Below are 14,170 nucleotides of genomic sequence, written 5' to 3' on the forward strand. Positions count from 1 at the left end.
GATAAGGTCAGTGAAATCCCCTCAGGATTTATCCTGAGATCCTCTACCTCAGATTGTAGAACCTTTGTCAGTGTCAGCCATGTGGATGAGTCATGACCATTGCTTGGCCAATGTGCTCTCTGTGAAAGCCTGAGAGAGTGTTTTCTCTCCATGTGACTCTCCTTAGGCACACTCTACATCACTGATCACTTTCCTCTTTGGCCTCATGATCTCCTTGATCAGAAAATTTGGGACGCTACTGAGTTACATGATGTTACAGTACAAATTCTCATATGTCCTGAGTCTTAATTGATCTTAGGAGGCTAGGACCAAAGTGTTGGCTTTCCTTGCTGCCCTCCTTTTTCTCTAATTTTGATCTGCAAACTTAAGACGTTAACCATCCAGAAGTTCATATACTTTTAATGCATACTAATTTTCCCTTGATATGTGCCCAATCTTCATAGCTCACATGAACAGGGGGATTTTGGAGAAAAGAAGGGATGTGAAAAAATAACTGTCCCTCTCCCCTTTTTCCAGAAAGTTGCAATTTATAATAAAACATGTAGGAATATCACGGTGGCAGAAAATTTTTAGAAAGGGAGGAATAAAAGAGTTACAATATGTCTAAGAGAAGAAAGGACAGATCTCGTGAGAAGGACCTGGGAATCCCCACACTTGGAGAAGAGCTTTGAAAGGCAGGCCCAGAAATCATTTGAAAGATATTAACATGGAAAACAGATACAAATAGAATTTAGGCCAGGTTTCCAGAAGGTGAGAGATATTATGCAACAATTGAAGGCAACAAACAAATAGACAACATAGACTGAAAGAATGAATATTGTACCATATTCAAAAGAGAGCTACACTCAACTATGCCATCATTCATGATGAAAGAGATGAAGAAGACTCACGAAATCACTTTATATAAACAACTACAGTCTAAAGTCAATTCCATATCATGACATCACGTGTGCTATCATTTGCAACTACTATCTTTTGGAGGCTTCTTAGTGATTTGTTATATCTGGTGTTTTGACATTTCTAACAGTAATTTCATGTTCAGTAAGAGCTATGTGTCTAATCTTAAAGTACTTTTTAACATAGAGTCATTCATGCTGGGGAATGTGAAGGCAATTATTCCCTGAGAAGTTACTCTACAATGTCTGTGCCAAGTGCATGGAATTAGTGCTTAGTGCAAAGTCTTTCGGCTAAAATTTTTGCTTGTAAGGTTTCTGCTTTATAAATAGTGATAAATTTTTTCTTACCAGGACAAGATAGGTAGCTTTTTTTGTTTCAAATTTACAGATTAGTGAGAATGCAATTTCTAGGATGATTTGTAGAATGGACCTTATTTCATAGGTTTTTCAACCTCATCAGGGATCACAGAATCTACTCCATATTACAATGAGATATTCATTTCCCTATTGCAGCCACCATCCTGGGAGCCTGCAGCATCTTGAGATTCTTTGATGGGCCACATAATGTCAGTAATCGCTCAAAATTTTCATCTTAAATTGCTTTTTTTCTAGGATCTAAAATGTGACCATTTTGCTTGACTTTTTGTGGTTTTATTAGTATAGATTTCACATATGCACACAATTCACCATTTAAAATATATAAGCCAATGTTTTTATGATATTCAGCGTTTTACATTCATTATCATAATCAATTTTTACTGCAGAAAGGAACCACACACTCCTATAATTATGTAGCTATACTACAGTTTTTCTTAGTGCACTCATTAGCTGAGACACATTTAGGTTATGTCTACTTTGTATCCACTAAGACAAAGACAGCTATACAAATTCATTTATAAGTTTTTGAGTGATCATATAATTTGCTTCTCTTGGATATGTAAGTAGGAGTAGAACTGCGGCAAAGATGCCAACTCCTGTGTTAACATTCTATTCTACAGCAGTCTCTTTTGCCAGAGTGATTGTTATGGTCTGTGTCTAGTTGTCCCCCAAAACCACATGTATATCATGGGAGGGACTTATAGAGCCTGTGACAAACTCTTGATCCAGTGGGATTATGGGTGTGAGTGCTGCTGGGATTATGTGTGTGAGTGTTACTCTTTGCCATGGGTGGGTAGCCTGAATGCACCTTAAGGGAGACAGACTTGCTCCCTGTGGCCTTAGTTACCACTGCTCCTGCACCATCTGCTTTGGCTGTTTTGTTGTTTTGTGCCACATGCCACTCTGCCTTGGAGCCCACTGAAAATAGACTGAAACCTCTATTAACTGTGAGCTAAATAAACTTTTCCTTCCTTAATTTTGGGTGTTAGGTATTTTGTCCCAGCAGTGAATGAAAATAACTGAAGACAGAATTTTGTATCAGAGAAGTGGGGTCTTTGCTGGGACTAAACCTCCATGTGGATTACAAGCCTTTGGGAGTTGCTTACAGGAAGAGATAGGAAGGGTTCTGAGGTGTCGCTTAGAAGAGAAGCACTGGAACAGCTTTGCCTGTTCTGTATGCAAGATTCTGGTTAGAGCTCAGAGGACCAGAATGCTGATAGAAATTCTTCCTGCAAAGACCAGACTGGGGAGGTTTCTCCTGTGAAGAAGAACTACATGGGTTGTTGGACTTCAGATGATGTGTGTTTTGGCTTCACAGAAAGTTTGTCTGCATTTTTCTCATGTCCAGAGACTTTGCCTGAGACTGAGATCAAATATTGAGGACTGGTTAATCTGACTAAGGAAATTTCAAAGCAGTCAAATGTTGAAGCAATGGCATGGCTATTGTTGGGGGCTTTTAGTCAGACTTATGTTGAGAAGCAAGAGCAAGGTGTTCAGCAGGATGCATTAAAATGTTGTGAGTTGGGCCAGAAAGGAAACTCCAATAAAGCTGTGGAATAGAAAGATAGAGCTGAGAATATCTTCATCACGGGGAAGGAACTACAGAATAGGAAGGATGACCTGAGTGCATTGTAGGAGGCACCAGATCTCTGCCCTTTGCACCTCAGAATTGCAAGGGTGAGGGAAGAAAGGCCTTGAGAAGAAAGGTTCAGAGTTCCATTTTCCAGAATGGTGGCAGTAGCCACACCATGTGCTAGAATGGCACTGGCATAGAGCATTTGTTCCTTAAATTAGGTTCAAAATGCTCAGAGATTGAGGCACCTGACCCATATCGCTAAGAGAGAAGAAAGCCTGGCTAATCCTCCAGCAGGGAGCAGAGCTTTATATCATCCACATGGCATTGGTTTTAGGCACAGGCAGAATGCAAGATTTCTGAGGTTAAGAAAGCTTCCACCTCAATTTCGGAAGGCCTGGGTGGCCAGGCAGTGTGCCCCTAGGAGGGGACTGTGTGAAGCTGAGTGTGAAAAACTTAATGTGTAGTAGAAATCGCAGAAGTTTGGAAAAGCCATGAACATGGATTATCTAAGGGAAATGGCAAGGAGGTCACAAGCTAGCCAAAAAGAAATATAATAGAGACAGAATTTGAAGCAATTATAACATTTTAAAATCCCACTAGTACTGTATGATATTTCCAATCTTTCTACACCTTTTGTAATACTTGCTATTATCTTTTTATTAAAAGACTCCCAGTGAGTGTAAAGTGGAATTCCACTGCGATTTTTATTTCCACTTCTCTGGTAGTTAATGCTGTAGAGAGACTTTTTTATGTGCTTAATGGCTATTTTTCAGTCTTCCTAGGAGAAATATTTATTACCAGCCAGCATGTAACAATTTTCTTTTAAATTGAAACTTTCAAGTCCTCAGATCTCAGTACAATTAGAAAACACTAGAGTTTTATTTCAGCATTAATGTCATATATATGTATATATGTATATAAATATGTGTATATATAATCTTACCAGCCAGCATGTAACAATTTTCTTTTAAATTGAAACTTTCAAGTCCTCAGATCTCAGTACAATTAGAAAACACTAGAGTTTTATTTCAGCATTAATGTCATATATATATGTATATGTATATAAATATGTGTATATATAATCTTAAAAGGACATAACAGCATTTCTTCTGTTCTGTTGTAAGATCCAAGAGTACTAGAGCAAATTATTTTATAGTTAAGATTTCAGGAGCTAATAAAGTATACTTTAAATCTAATTGATACAATTATTTTATAAGTGAACAAATTCAAAGATCTCCGTTCAAGTTCCTCTATTTTCTAGGAATGACTCTTTTCTCTTTTCTGCTACTTTAAAACAATTCTTAATTGGAAAGTATTAAAAGTGCAAATTTTTCTAGCAAATTGCCCAAAAATTAAGGCCAGCCTGATAGCTCAGAGGACTGGAGCTCCTGCTTAGGAAGAGCGCGACAGCTGGAGTTCGATGTCCAGCATGCTGTCCCAGCCCAGTCCACCTGGCACACTGAGATAGCAATCGAGACTGGGTGTGGTGGTGCATAATCCCAGCACTTGGGAGCCTGAAAACAGGAGAATCACTGTGAGTCCAATCTATTTAGTGAGACCCTGTAGAGTCTGTACTAAGTACAGAAAAAATTTGCCCAAAAATTATTACTAATCAAAATTATACAACATCTAGGAGAAATACCACAGATGTCAGACAAAGATGATTCAGTTTTGATCTTTCATTTTTCCCAATTGTGCTCTCATTTATTTTCATTACTATGTATTTGCCAGTGTTCATTCATGAAAGCTTCAGATTAGTTCAAGTAAATAGAAATCAAAGCCTCACAGTTGTTAGTATTATTTAATTTTGAGTGGCCAGCCAAATAGCTCAGTGGATTAAAGCACCTGCAAGTAGAGGCAAGGGCTGGGGGTTCAATCCCTGGCACCTGCAGTGCAGGCTGTGCCCCAAGGGGGCACTGAGACAGTTGAAACTTGGCATGGTGGCACACACCTATAATCCCAGCACTTGGGAGGCTGTAAACAGGAGGATCACTATGAGTGCAATCTAGTAGTGAGACCCTGAACACCCTGTAGGCCCTTCCCTAAAAATACAGAAAAAAAATTATTTAATTTTAATTTCCTTAGTTTTAGTGATTGTAAGCAGTCTGTTTTAAAGTCTATGCAAAACTGGAAAATAATAAAAAATAAAATTTTCCCTGGAAATTTGCTTATTCATTTTGGTGATTTGCATCATCTTAGGGATGTGTCCCATTTATCAAGAGTACACAATTTATTGGTTTATGATTATTAGTAATATACCCTTAGAGTCACTTTCATTTATAGAAGATGGCTGGTAATGTTATCAGTCTCTGATTTTAGTAATTTCCATTGCGTTTTCTTCCATTCTAGCTAATTTGTAAAATTGTTTATTTTTAAAAAAAAAAAACTAGTTTCTGAAGTTTTTTCTATTGTTTTTCTCATTTTATGAATTTGCTCTCATCAGTTTATGTTGTGTGTCTTCTCTCTATTTGAGGTTACTGTTTTTGCTTTCTTTAGCTTTTTCATGTTGAAGATTGGAGAACTTCTTTTATTGACTGGAGATTTGTGTCTTATTAGTGCACATTCGGCATACTTATTGATCATATTCACCACAGGGAACTTGGATCTGTGCATAATGTATCTATAGACATTCCTCATTCTCTTCCCCACCTTTCCCCCTCCCCTCCCGGACTACAAATGCTCCACTTCCACCTTTCCCCTGCGTTCTCATCTTTTCCTTTTCCGGTCCTTCCCTCTCCCCCACCCTCAAATCCTCCAACGTTCCTCTTCCCATTTCTACATTATTTCCTACTCCTAATATCTATCCTCCATTTTGGTCTTTATTTATGCATTTGGTTTCTTACACAAGGGAAGACATGTGATATTCAAACAAGTGTCTGATTTATTTTATTTAAAAGCATGGTCTCTAATGCATACATTTGCCTAAACATGTCCTTATGACACAGTAGTACACCACTGTATATAAAGACCACATTTTCTTTATCTATTCATCCATCCACGGACATCTAGGCTATTTTCAAGATTTAGCTACTACAAATGGTACTGGTATAAACATGGGTGTGTGGATGTCACTGTGGTATGATGTTTCAGCTTTCTTGTGAAGATGGTAAGAAAAAGAACATCTGGGTCAAGTGGCTAGTTTTAGGGGTTTTTTGAGGAACTCTATACTGATTTCCATTTTAGTTGTACTAGTTTATACTTCTATGAGCAGTGGAGAGGGCTCCCTTTTTCCCACAGCCTCTCCAGAGGTAGCTATTGGTTGATTTCTTCATGATTGCCATTCTTTCTGGAGTAATATGAAATCTCAGTGTTGTTTTCATTTGTATTTCTGGAACAGCCAGTGACGTCGAGGAATTTCCGTGAAATTTGCTCTAGGCAGCACCGGGATTGAAGCTCAAATATGTATGCTGTTTCAACATTTTCATGTATCTTGGATATTTCTAATTTCTGTTGAGATTTATTTTCTTTATTTATTGGTTATTTGTGAATGTGTTGCTTAACTTAAAAGCGCATAAAAATTTTCTAGTTTTTTTTAATTACCAATTTCCAATTTCATCTTGTTGAGGTTAAAAAGACATTTTTATGATTTAGGTAAGTTTACTATTACTAAGCTTCTTATGGGCTTAGATAGCATAAAATAATTATTCTATTGTAATCTTTAAATTCTAGAATTTTATTTGGTTTTATTCAAAAATAATATGTTTCTTCTCTTTGATATTCTTTTCCTGATGAACATTGTTTCATTGTAATTTTTAAGCATGACCTTTGAAAAGATTTGAACATTTTATTAATAGATACTTGGAAGTTTTTGTTGGTTGAAGTTGGTATTTTTTCAGTTTCAGAGGCAGTCCATCCATGGTGCTTCTGGGTTTTTTTTTTCTCCTTATAGGATAACAATGGGTCACCAACTCCTGTTTTTATGTTTCATTTCTTCTGGTGTCATTGACAACTGGAATCTTCATGTAACATAGTGCATAATAATCTCTCCTGCCAAGACTTGCTCTTACTTCTTTTGTGATATGACTTTTGTGATGCTAGTTTTTTTTGTTTTTATTGTTATTTTTCAGAGTAAATACTTTACAATTGCTACCTATAAATACTTTATAATTGCTCCCTAGAAGGCCCTTATATCACAGAGCTATGTCCCCAGCATGGATTTTAGGTTTTATTATTATTATTAATTTATTATTATTATTATTATTATTATTATTATTATTTTGTAATGCGTTTGGTACAAAGTATCACTATGCAGCTCAGACTCAGAGTGATCCTCCTGTTCCAGCTTCCCAAGCACTGGGATTACAGGCCTGTGCCACCACACCTGGTCTTGGTCTCAGACATGGGCTCAGGATGCCCAGGATTGAGGCTAGTGCACCATGTGTGCCAGAGTTCAAGCCTCGGTCCCTGTGCTTGCCTAAGAATGTGCTTGGTCCACTGAACTGTCTCGCCTGCCCACGGTGGTGCTTTTTATCAGGGCTCTCCTTATCTGGCTGTTTTCCTGATATCTCTCTTAAGATGGCCTCTTCCCTGGTCTCCCACTAATTACAAGATTACTCCATTCATTTTGATGATGTCACGATGCATACATTGATCATCTCTTGCATTTGAGCAGGGATAGTTTTTGAAGCCAGCCTTTGAAGTTTGTTCTGGTCATTTGACGTCTCTTCTTTGTTGTTGATTTCAGTGCTTTTCTCTGGTGAGGTAGGAAGCCAGTGGTTCACATCATTCTCTTCCTTGGACATTAAGTTCCTCACATTTTTTTCAAATAATATCCATTAATTATTTAGCCTTGGTAAGAACTTTATCATCACTTTGCTGATGAAATGCCTTTCATCATAAACAAACTTTCTAAGAAACTACTTTGTGGGCTTTGAGAACAGGAATCCTTGACCCTCATGGCTTATTGCTTCTGGCATGGAACCTTGACCCTAACACTGAGCTGAGGCAAGGATTATTTTGGATCTAATTTTTCATGTTTGGAGTAGAACAACTGTTTTATGAGTAAGTCTGAGTAGAAATTCCCAAATTATACACGCAATGTTTTTGATCTCACTTTGCAGTTGAAGAAAAAAGAATTGCTGGCAGCCTGCCCTTCCGGATGAGATTGGCTAACCCCTGCGTGTGAGCTACAGAGAGACAAAACATCCTCCTGTTGACCTGTGCTCTCCTACACCCAAGTGGTGTGAAGCCTGCATCAAGCTCAGCTGGAAGAAATGGCAGTGCATAGGATAGGACTCAAACACCACACATGCTTGTTCCCACTGACCTTTAGATCTTCTTGAATCGATGCTTTTACATTTATGTATTTGCCACAATTTCTAGAGATTTGAATAATTAAGGTATTTGGTTGTTTGTTCAATTTAGTTTTTCTTTCATCAAGTCATTATTTTTTCCCCTAAGGAAAGTGTATGTGGGCTTTCTCACAACTGCTATGTCAACAGTGAAATTCTATTCTTTCTTTAGAACTGACCACGTACTTTGATTTAATTTTTTTTCTTACCCTTTAAATTTTGCATTGCATTTTAAGTGAGTAGAGCTGGAGAATGGAAACTTTACATTTCAGATGAGAAATTTAAAGAGTTTGTACATCAAAGTTAATTTCCACAGGCACTCCATGCCATAATATGCATACATTAATCATTTTTGACAAGAGAAGGCATTAAGATCAAGAATAACTGATGGCTGTCAAAGGTTAATAGAGTTAGTTGATGTGAGACTTAGGCCCAAAGCCAAGCATTTTGGCTCCTGGTTGAGACATTATTTCTTCAAACACTGTTACATATATAAAACTATAAACTTATACATCGTTTTATATACACTATCCAAATTTTAGCTATATATCAAGGATTGCTGTAAGGATTATATGTACATGGGAAGTTAAAGACCAATAAATTCATAAAGCACAAACACCATAAATTAAAATTTGAATCTGGGGAAGCTCATGTATGGAAGCTTGAACATCAGCTGCTGATACTATGGGAAGGTGGTAGAGCCTTTCAAAAGTTGGGTGCAGGGGAATGAAGTTCTGTATCTAGCACTTGGCTTTGGTAGTGACAGTAGAATCTAAGCTTCTTGTCTTTGTTTCCAGGATGCCAGAGGAAAGCAGCACTGGACCACTGTGGGTTATAGTATTCTGCCTTATGAGAGGCCCAGAGACAATGAAGCTGACCACAAACCAAAATTTCTGACACCATACCCACATTAATCCGTCCTCAGTATTTTGTCACAGCAGTGGAAAGTTGGCATTCTGACCACACAAAAGACTAGGTGGTTGCTCTTTGTTCCTCTGATATTGTAGTAACTTTCATTACTATGCTGACTCAGGTTTTGCAACAAAGACTCCCCATCTATGCCTCCAATTTGTACTGCAGTAAGGGAGTTTCGTGGGCCAAATTTTGCCTGTATCTCCAGCAAAATCTAGGTGGAAGAACATATATAATACTCTTATACAAAAGTGCCTTATTGTGTGAAAATAATCTCCCCAACATTTGATGTACATTCACAGAATGAATTTCAACCACTGCATTATTATCTTGTAAAATAGAGACATTTATCAAAATGAGCAACACAAAAATACACACAATGCTCATTTATCAAATCTGGCAAGAGAATAATATAGACTTACTTTTGTTTCCACACTAGAGACAGGTAAGGACCTTCCCTTGTTCTCACTGCTGTTTTTAAGTACAATCAAGCTGGGGATATAGCTCAGCACCTGCCTGATAAGCACAAGGTCCTGAGTTCAATTCCTGATATAAATAAATAACAAACAAACAAACAAAATAAAATCAAGTTCTCCTTAAAATTTGTTTAACAATATGAATTCCATCAGTCTTGCATTTTCAGATTCCACAACTTCATAATAGTTTGTGCTAATTAAAAGTTGTTCTTTAACATTACATTTATTAATTATACCCAATTAAGCATTCATTCACTTTTAGGCATTTTTCCATAAAAGATGGAAAGTTATCACTTAGCATCATTTTCTATAAATTAACTTTTCACCAACCTTGATAAAAACATGAGTAGGGTTTGACAAGATGCTTCAACTTTCCAATACCCTCATTACAGAATTGGCTGCTCACTACATAAAGATATTATCGATTACATAATACAATGCTTGTCTTCTCAAAAATTATCTGCAAGAGATCTTTTTTTAAATGATGGTGACAATATTCAACATACAGGTGAAGTACATCTTTTTAATGGGCAACTGTGGATAGTGTCACACATAGTCCAAATATTCTAGACTAACAGAATTGTGATAAAAATATTTTCATGCCTACAAAATATATGTTTCGTTCTTAAAATCTCTTTAGTCATAATTCACATGCAGTTGTGAACATTGTATTATCTCACTAGTGTGAGAATTTGAAAGAGTAATGACAATTTAAAAGGTAAAACAGATACTGTAAAAGGGCAAGAAATTTTTCAATGGGAGGGAAAACCTGGGATGAGGAAAAAGACAAATGTAAGAAGGGAAAAAGATATATTTGTGTATATATGCAGGATAGTTTGGCAAATTGTATTGCCAATTTCTGCTGGTATTTTGAAAGGAGTAGTTAGTGCTTAATTTTTTTACTCTTATTTATTTTTTCTGTTTTGAATTTCTTATAATTTTTGTATTACTCGTTCTTTTCTTAAATAAATCTTAAACATTTCTATCTGGTAATGCAAACAAATAATTTGAAAACAGAATTATGTAATATAGCAACCACTTTTGAATTCCTATTGCTTTGTTTAATGAAATCTTGTATCATTTCAAATGCTGTTGTTTCCTTGTATCTCTATTTTGTATTCTTTAAAAATAGGAAAAAAAGGGGGGGCTGGGGACATAACTCAGTAGTATAAGTGCTTGCCTGGCAAGCTCAGGGTCCTGAGTTCAATTCCTGGTACTGAAAAGAAAAGAAAAAGAAATATCACTCTGACGGGGAGATGGCTCAGTAGAATAAGTGCTTGCCTAGTAAGTGCAAGGGCCTGAATTCAATCCCCGATTACACACACACACACACACACACACACACACACACACAAAGCATTTTTAGACTGGGCATGGTGGTGTGTGCCTGTAATCCAAGCTCTAGGGAGGCTGTAAACAGGGGGATCACTACAAGTATGATCTAGTAGTGAAACTCTGAGTACCCTGTAGACCCTTCCCTCACAAGAAAAAAAAATCTTCTGTAGAGGAATGCTAAAGATTCTCACCCTGACTAACTATATATACTGATACCTGTGAACTAATCAACTGCACTGCAGATGGTAATCTGTAATAGTAGTTTCATGCTTGGAGTGCCTGTCATTCTGGTCTTCTGAATATGGGCTGCTTGTCATGACATGCCAGTTGCTCTTATGCTGTCTCTTGGGTAGATGGTTGTTCAAAAATTAAATGTTTTTATCATATTCGGTAAGAACTTAAAGTTCAACATATCAATACTTGATGAAAAATACCTGTTCCATGTTATGCCTAAGATGTTTGTTATGCAGACAGATAGTGAGGTTACGCTTCACAGCCTAAGTTGTATGGTAATAACAATTAGCTTGTCATCTGGATGGTTAACAACCTAAATTTGCAGATCAAAATTAGAGAAAAAGGAGGGCAGTAAGGAAAGCCAACATTTTGGCCCTAGCCTTCCAAGGTCAATTAAGACTCAGGACATATGAGAACTTGTACTGTTATAGCATGTAAGTCGGTAGTGTCCCAAATTTTCTGATCAAGGAGATTATGGGGCCAAAGAGGAAAGTGATCGATGATGTAGAGTGTGCCTAAGGAGAGTCACATGGAGAGAAAACACTCTCTCAGGCCTTCACAGAGAGCACATTGGCCAAGCAAGGGCCATGACTCATCCACAGGGCTGACACTGACAAAGGTTCTACAATCTGAGGTACAGGATCTCAGGATAAATCCTGAGGGGATTTGACTGACCTTATCAGACCCAAAAGCTACAACTCTTGTTGCATAGGTCCTGCTTTACTTTGGTCTTAACCATCCAGCAGAAAAGTATAAAAACGAAATAGAAGAAGTAAAGCCATGCTGTTATGTTGAGATGTAGGGTACTCAGGTCAACAATTTCTGACATTGCCAATCAAGCAGAAGACCCAATGCTATTATGGGCTACTGGACTCTTTTAGACTATTTTGCTGAGTTTACACACCTATAATATTCAAATAATGGAACTTAACAAAAAAAGGGTATACAGATGAATGTCCACTTTGTATCTGTGTATTCAAAGTGGTTAGGATAGATATATAGTTACATGCTCTTAATGAATAGAGGGATTTGTTCTTATGTTGTTTGTAAATAGGATATCATGTCTGCATCTTGTACATCAATTAACCACTGGGAAGAATGTATGCAATGTGTTAATTATTGGAACCGTCCTACCAATTTATTTGAAACTGTCTCATTGCTATTTGTTTCTCAATAAAATTATGGGGAAAAAAGCAAAACAGAAGTGGGCATGAGAATACATGCTTCAGTTCCTAAATTTCCTGTAAAAACAGTTCAGGCAATTTAAGGGAACATTGTAAGTATGTTAGTGAAACAATTTATGTCATTATATGTGCATAACAGAAATAATTATAGAGAGAAAATCAAGATTTTTCCACTTTTCCAACTATAAATAAAACAAATCTTTCAAATAGAAAGGAAAAAAAAGTCACATGTAGAATTCTCTAAAAGGAGTAGCTTAAACTCACCAATTAATACATTTATAAGAATTATCTATGAACAAGAATATTAGTGAAAGAATCACAAGCAATAAGGGGGAGCTGGGCACAAGACAGAAAGGAAATCTTACCGCAAGGACAGAATGACATACAGGGGAAAACACTGCCTGGCTGATGCAGAGTTTATGGAGGAATCAATAAGGGTAGGAGCATCCTCTGGGCGACTGGTGAAACCCTTATAACTGACTTTTGATTTTAATGATGAAGCGCAAAGCATTGAAGGGAAGATAGTGATTATGCTACTGGAATATTATGTGATTCAGATAACTTGTGATATACTTCTTAATGCCCACATAACACATACTCAATAACTGATACATAATTCATATTTAAGTTTTATCCATGTAAGTACCTTTTTGAGTTTCTATCTGTCTGAGTATGTACTTTGGCACTTATTTGAGTCCGTACAAGTTTGTGCATGTGTATGTGTGTAAATCTATATCCTCCCCCTACAACATACTCTTCCTTTGTAGGCTTAGCATTTGCTAGAAAATCCTGTGTCTTCTGCCTAATAAATGTATTAATTTACTTATTTTTATTTTTCATTTTTAAAATTTTTTCCATAATTTTATTGAAAAACAAATAGCAATGAGACAGTTTCAAACCAAATTGGTAGGACAGTTTCAATAATTAACACATTGCATACATTCTTCCTAGTGGTTAATTGCTGTACAAGATGCAGACTTGGTATCCTATATACAAACACCATTAGAACTAATTCCTCTATTCATTAAGTATTTTTCATTTTGTATTTGGAATCAAGCTCAGAGATTTGTGTTTGCCAGGGAGGGCTCTGCCTCTGAGCTATCTCCCAGGCAGCATTTAAGTTATTTAAATGTACTTCTGGGTCTGTCCCTAATACTAAGTTGTGCCACCTGTAAACAGAGGTTATCAAGGACTCAGCAATATATGGTAGGAAAAAATGTTTAATATATGCTCATTGCTTAGCTATAAGTCATGAAATCATACAATTAAGAATAGATCGATATGTTTAAAGCTCTTAAAATACAAAAAAGTCTGCATTATTGCATATAAAAATAATTTATTTTCCATTCCATTTTAACACATGTCAATAAGATGATTTTAATGCCAGACATTTTACACATTTACTGTAGAAACATTTATTAAATGTATCCACAAAATAAAATAAAGAAATGAAGATTCTATTTGATTGGCCATAAACTAGTTGAGTACAGGTGTAGTAAGTCACATTTAAACTAATGAAAGGCCTTCTTCTGTTTAAGATCCTATTTCTTAGGTGTACAAGTATGTATAAGGTAACCAGAATTATGGCTTGCTGTATCCACAGTGGACATCTGATGCAGAAGATCAATATTGATCATTTATTTTTGTAGGTAGCCTAATACTTGGAAGGAACCTGGTTTTATTTTGATATTTAAGTTCATTCATTTTCTAAAAAACAACCCTGATTCTAATTGCTAAACTATCTTTTCTTTTTGTTGTAATAGGGACATACCAGCAAAGTTTACTTGTTCCCTTGAACTAGTAGAAAAAACCCCACAAAGTCTTTGTTTGTTTCTAGTTGTTTCCAGGTCAATTTTCTCTTAAAAAGATTAGAGAAAAAACCATAGAT

This window comes from Octodon degus, unplaced genomic scaffold, assembly GCF_000260255.1.
Source record: "Octodon degus isolate 3935 unplaced genomic scaffold, OctDeg1.0 scaffold00029, whole genome shotgun sequence".
Classification (NCBI taxonomy): domain Eukaryota; kingdom Metazoa; phylum Chordata; class Mammalia; order Rodentia; family Octodontidae; genus Octodon; species Octodon degus.